Consider the following 7,110-nt stretch of genomic DNA (forward strand, 5'->3'; position numbering starts at 1 on the left):
TCGCCTCCCCCCCCCCCCCCACCTTCCCCACACCCCCTCCCCCCCTTCACTTTAATGTGTTTCCCCATCCGCCCCAGTCTCCCTCCACCACCACCACCCCTTTTCTCCTGTGCCCTCCCCCCCTTCCCTCTCAACTGGCTTTGACTGATTTATTTTAAGTCTTGCCCACTTCCCCACTGGCCACCCCACTCCACCACTGCCACCCCCCCCCCCCCCAACCCCCCCCCCAACCCCCCACTTCCCCACTGCCCCTTCACTCCAACTCCCCCCACCCCTCTTAAATGTAATGGGAGCGATGATGGTGTGCAGGGAGGGGGTGGCAGTGTGTGGAGTGTGAGTTAAATTCTATGATTGTTTTGCATGCAGCATGTTTTTACCTGCCCAGTTTTACATGACTTTTTATTCACTGGTTGCTCTTTAACCAGCCAGTAAAGCTTTCACTTCTGTACCCTTGCCTGAAGAAGCTGTTTTACAGCGAAAATTTGCTGCTTTTTAAGAATACAAGTTTTGAGACATGAAGAGCCTACTGTATATTTATATACTTTATATTTTCATATTTTGCCGGTCTTGGAATTAACCTCAGTGCTTTCTGCAAGAAGCGGTGCCCAGGACACGAAGAGAATGTGAACGATCTGTATATCTATCTATCCATCTATCTATCTATCTATCTATATATATATATATATATATATATGTGTGTGTGTGTGTGTGTGTGTGTGTTTCCTGGGTGTGTGAACGTCGTGCTGTTAGCTACTTCAATTTCCCTCCCGTGTCCTCTGACCAGACAGTGAAGCGGAAAACACGAAGACATAATTTGTGGCCTTTCGTCCATCTGAGTGAACCAGCAGTGTTCAACACTATTATTTTGCCTGACACTTACAAACATCATATTGCTAATTTCTGACTCATATATTAGTATTTCATTTGCATGCCATTTTTTTTCCCAAACATCGTTTTCAGAGCTTCAAAATGAAATGCTGTACGGTTGGTTTTCCATGTTTGCACGATATTTTTTCCTCTTTTTTTTCTTTTTGAGTGTGACGTGATGTATACCCATATTACATAATTACCTGAGCCCCCAAAACATTACTCATTGTGGTGTTGGCAGGGGTTATTATGACAAAATCACTGCAAACAATTAATCTGTTGCAATATGTGACGGGAGAAACTGTTCATTTTCATTTACTCAGAAGCCAATCGCTTTTGATTTTTGTGTTTGTTTGATTGTTTTTTGTTTTTTGTTTTTGTTTGGTTTTTAAAAGGAGAAATCAGTGGATGTGTAAAATTTCTGCAAATGAACAGAATAGTCTCAGCACCCTTGTAAGGCTCTTTTCCGCTTTTTGTTTTCCTTTTTTTCTCTCTTTTTTTTTCTTTGGTTGTTGTTTCGTTTTGTTCTTTCCATCATCATTTTCTGCTTTCTGTTGTGTTTTCTTTCTCTTTCTTTATTTTCTTCTCTCATCTCTTCATTCTGTCTTTTTTCTCTCCCCGCACCCTCTGTCTTCTTACCATTGTCATGCTCAAACACTTTCAAGGCCATGCAACATATAAATCACATACATGGTAGTTTCATGCGCAATGTCTGAAAGAGGCGAGGTAGACGCGATCTCATCCTCTCTCTCTCTCTCTCTCTCTCTGGCATAGGTTTATTGAAGCTCTTTATGAATGTAAACATTTGATTTTACCACTTGAGTTTTATGTGGATTTGTATAAGTGCTCGAGTATCTTGATAGACATAGATCACATCTTACGTAATTTGAGCTCCGTTTCAAAGATAACATACATATTCTTACATTTAACATATTAGAATTTAGAAATGGACAGTTTTGCTGTCAACAGAATCGTATTGATTTTTTTTTCTCTTTTCATGATCTGGGATATCCATTTTCATTGTACCAAACAACGCTACTTTTTCATTCACGGGGATCAGCGTATTTTAACGGGAGAGAAGGAACTGTTTCACATGTTTCCAAAAGTCGGAGAGTTTGGGGCAGGAGTAAAAGGCGTTTTCAATGTAATCAGTTTCTTGACACAAGTTGCATGTGTTTGTGTTTGACACCCCGCATTTTTGCAAGCAGAATATTCGTTGGGTAAATGTTATGGATAAATTTGAAATGGAGTATTCTCAGACGGGATTCATTTGTGCATTCATAAGCTAGGTTGAAATAGTCTTTGATATTGATGTCTAGTTTGCGTTTCCAAAATTGTGTTGCACATATTTCATGGTTTTGTTTGAGGGCAAAGTGTTTTCGGATTTGTTTGTTAGATAACGTAGTGAGGTATCCATCTGTTGTTCCAATGTCTTTGGGGGTATCCTCTTTGTGGGCATCGTTGGATAGATGCTGTTTCCATTGTTGTGGTACTGCGTTTATGATGGCATTGTATTCGAAAAGAAGGCCCGGGTCAGTGCCCAGTTTGCGTTCTACTTCTTCGTATGTCATTACATTTCCATGCTGCCAAAGATCCTGCACGAGAAGAATGCCTTTTTTGCTCCATTTGGGAAAGTGTAACGCATTACGGTTGTATTTCATATTTTTGTTGTTCCATAGCGGTTCCGTTTTTATATTTTCTATCGGTCTGTCTTTGTCAAGGACAGCTACTGCTTTTATTACCGCTCTCCAGAAGAATGACTTAACCTTTTCCAGCTTTTTAATGTCTTTAGGTAAGATATTACAGCTAAAACTGCAATGACTGTCCTTGAAAGGTGACATATTATGTCTTGCAAGAATGCTCCAATGCGCTTTTGTCTCTGAGGAGTCTAGCTGCCCATTTGACCAGGAACATTTGCTGCTGGTGTTCGATGTACATCATATTCAAGCCACCATCTTCTTTGTCAAGCCAGAGGATGCATCGTTTTATTTTTTCAAATGCTTTTTTTCTTATTAAACTTTTTTTTCCACAAAAACCTGTACATAAGTGTGTCAATGGTGCTGAGGACTTTGACTGGTAGAGCTGATACCTGCAGGACGTGAGAGAACTGTGACAACAAAACGTCTTTGCCAAAATAACCATACCGTATAGTGATGGGTTTCTGAGTTCACGTTATTTAATCACCATATGTTTTTTTCGATTTTAGATTTCCAGTTTTCTTCCATTTCCGAAATTTCTTTGTCTGCTGAGAAATATATCCCCAGAATTTGCAGCCTGTTAGGTCTCATGGGAATGCTATTCAGGTTGCCGGTTTCATGCTTTCATGACCCCAGCCACACGCCCTCTGATTTACTTTTATTTAATTTCAGACCTGAGTATTCTTCAAACTGTGATACAATGTCTGTAGCTATCTGAATGTCTTGTTCATTTTTTAGAGTAAATGTTGTATCATCTGCAAACTGTTTTATTTTAGACGTGTTCCTTTCGTTGCACATACCTCCTAATGGTGTCAATTTCTAATTCTAATCACCAGTATTTCTACCGCTAGTACGAAAAGAAGGGGACTTAGTGAGCATCCCTGTCTGATTCCTCGTTCTGTTGGAAACCAATCAGATAGCCATCCACCAATTTTCATAACCGGCCTCAGTGGTGTGTTTGGTACCATTATGTATGTATAAGTTTTACCTAATCTATACTGTCAGTGTGCCTTTAACAATTCAGCTTAGCCTCAACCACTGTAAGTGCACTATTTAAATGTATTAGAAATGTCATTTGATGTCAGTGTTTGTTCTTCACACATATGCATTATGAGAAACACCACTACATATCTTCGTGAGGACGTGAGAGTGACTGTGGTGGAGATGTGGGAATGCAAATGGCAAGAACAAAAACAACAGAACCCACACATCAGACAGTTTGTACAGTCCCGCTTCCCAGCTCTCAAACCGTTTCAAGGTTGTCTCATATCACAGAACAAACCATCATGGATTCTGTCAGACACGATATTCTATTTGGTCGCGTTCAATGTGATATTTGAGAGAGAGAGGGGGGGAGGGAGAGAGAGAGGAGAGAGAGAGAGGTGAAGAGGTCAAATCCGAGGTCGCTTCTGAGCCACGCCCATTGAAGCGTGACCTGTTAATGAACTTTTGTTAACACGAAGAAGAGAAAGTGAGAGAAAGAGAGCTCAGGTCACAACTGCCTTCCGTACATGTTCTGTGAAAATTGATCCGTGTGTTGTCAAGCAACGAAGTGACGTATCAGAACAGGGGGCCATTAAAGATAAACGACGCTCGCTGATCGATACATCTCTTTTTTTCTTTTTCTTTTTTTTTTATCATGCACAGCATAGGAAGGAAGGAAGGACAACATCATATAAAAATTTTAAAAGTAGTAGCAAATACCTGTTAACAACGACTATAGTTTAGCAAGAGAATATTGTATACACAATACTGAACATATTTGTTATGCAAAGACTGTACAGGCAGCAAAATTGCAAAAAAGGTTAATCAAAAGTAGACACCACACTACATACACATCAGTCTTTCTACAAGGCCATGATATACGGATCTTTGCTGGGGCAGTAGCAGTAGCCGTATACAGAAGTGTCTGGCTTCGTTCCAGGACTGCATGGCTCCGGCAGTTTCAGTTTCAGTTTCAGTAGCTCAAGGAGGCGTCACTGCGTTCGGACAAATCCATATACGCTACACCACATCTGCAAAGCAGATGCCTGACCAGCAGCGTAACCCAACGCGCTTAGTCAGGCCTTGAGAAAAAAAAAGAGGGGGGGGGGTTGAATAAATAATAGATAAATACTTTTTTTTTTTTAAATAACTACTACCACTACTAATAATATGTATAAGGTGAAAAAACTTGATGAAGTCAGCTATAAGCGTACAAAAATAAATAAATAATAATTATAATATAAAAAAGTAGTAGTAGTAGTAGTAGTAATAATAATAATAATAATAGTAATAATAATAATAATAATAATAATAACAATAATAATAATAATAATGATAAAAAAAAAATTTAAATGCACAAAAGATTATATCCAGACTGTCATTCTCCATAAACCACGCAATCGCACCAGGAGTTGGTGTCATTAGTTCATTGATGCATTTTATAAACTGGGTGACCCAAACAGTTTTTCCACTTCCTGTTGGACCAGCAATCACACAAGTAAAAGGATGTTTCCACCTTGGATCCATAACCTATTCTGATGGCGTCTTACATGTCGCATTCTGCTTTAAAACGTAAACCAGTCTACAAACTTCAAGGCACATTCGCCATCATCATCATCCTTATCAATTCGCCATCTTCATCATTGCCATTGTCATCACCACAAAAACAAAGAACATGACGCTGGTTAACATTTCAAGACACGTCTATCTATTTTTAGACACTCCGAGAGACAAAGGTCCATGTACGCAGACGACAGACGCATGGCAAGACACATCTATCTGTTTTAGACACTCCGACAGACAAAGGTCTATTGTTAGACATGACGCACGATCACGTGTCAAGACACGTCTATTTTTAGACACTCTGATTCTAGTGACCTTGACCCACACATCAATTTTTTTCCAGTGACCTTGACTATTCCGCCTACTTCCGGAATGCCCACGCGCATACTTCCGGTCCGACGAGGTCCACCCACGAGGTCCACATTTAAGGGGTCAAAAGTCCCTCACCATACTACTGGTGTCCAGTGTATCAGGTAATCTGAGAACAGTTACCAATGAAAGACCTACGCAGTCAGTACAGGTGTTTCTTCATAGGAGTGTAAGACAGATTCTGGTGAAGAGAAATATAATTCCAGTGTACCACCCTTCTGTATTTCTCTCGGCCAGGTCTGCTTATAACTTTTGTCGACAGAACTTTCTGTTCCTCAGAAAGAAACAGATGAAACGCCAGATCATTTCGTCCTGGCCAAAAAGAAGTAATGTTTACCGCAACACATCAATCCAGAATTTCCTGGCCTTTAAAACTAAGTCTTTGGCACACCAGATGAGTTCGTCCTGGCCTTACAAAATGTTTACCACATCAGATCAGTTCATCCAGCACTGCCCTTTAAAAAGGAATGGCTACCACATCAGATCATTTCAGACAACCTTGCCCTTTAAAAAGGAATGTTTACCACACCAAATCAATTCAGACAGGACAGCCCTGCCCTTAAAAAAAAGGAGGGGGGGGGGTATGGGGATTCTGGTTTTCTTCTTCTTCATCCTCTTTCTCCATCCCTCTATCGTCATAAAAAAGGCAGAGTTTTCTGGTCTGTCTTTTCCCTGCCCTGATGATGACCTCAGTTTCGATTCCTCTTCCACTCCCATCCATATAGTGAGAGTGTACCCGTATCCCTGCTAGTACAATAATCTACAGGTTTGTTGTTGTTGTTTTTTTTAAATAATTAATACAGACCAAGGGTATGCTCCCAAGGCCTGACATGCTTGTTGCATTTATACGTCAGTCAGGCGTCTGCATTTATTACCATTTTCATTTCATTTTCTTTTGTGTTTTTTTATCATCACCATCATCATCATCATCATTATCATTATTATTATTATTATTGTTCTTGTTGTTGTTGTTATGCCCTTGACCGCTCTCGCTGGAGGATGCTGTGCTCTAGTGGCATAAAGACGTTTGAAAACAAGAGAACGCTGGCCATAAAGGAGAAGCATGAGCGAAGGAAGCAGGGCTCAACTTCTGGAGGCGTTTTCCAGAGTCGGCCTTTTCTCCCATATGAGGACACACACCGACAGATAAGCTTGCCTGCCTACTCATCCGTCGGTCCGACGGGAGACTCCATCATTATTATTATTTTAATTTTTTATTATTATTATTATTATTGTTGTTGTTGCTATGTGGAGTGATGGCCTAGAGGTAATGAGTCCGCCTAGGAAGCGAGAGAATCTGAGCGCGCTGGTTCGAATCACGGCTCAGCCGCCGATATTTTCTCCCCCTCCACTAGACCTTGAGTGGTGGTCTGGACGCTAGTTATTTGGATGAGACGATAAACCGTGGTCCCGTGTGCAGCATGCACTCAGCGCACGTAAAAGAACCCACGACAACAAAAGGGTTGTTCCTGGCAAAATTCTGTAGAAATATCCACTTCGATAGGGAAAACAAATAAAACTGCACGCAGGGGAAAAAAAGGGGGGGGGGGTGGCGCTGTAGTGCAGTGACGCGTTCTCCCTGGGGAGAGCAGCCCGAATTTCACACACAGAAATATGTTGTGATAAAAAC

This window comes from Babylonia areolata, chromosome 6, assembly GCF_041734735.1.
Source record: "Babylonia areolata isolate BAREFJ2019XMU chromosome 6, ASM4173473v1, whole genome shotgun sequence".
NCBI lineage: Eukaryota > Metazoa > Mollusca > Gastropoda > Neogastropoda > Buccinidae > Babylonia > Babylonia areolata.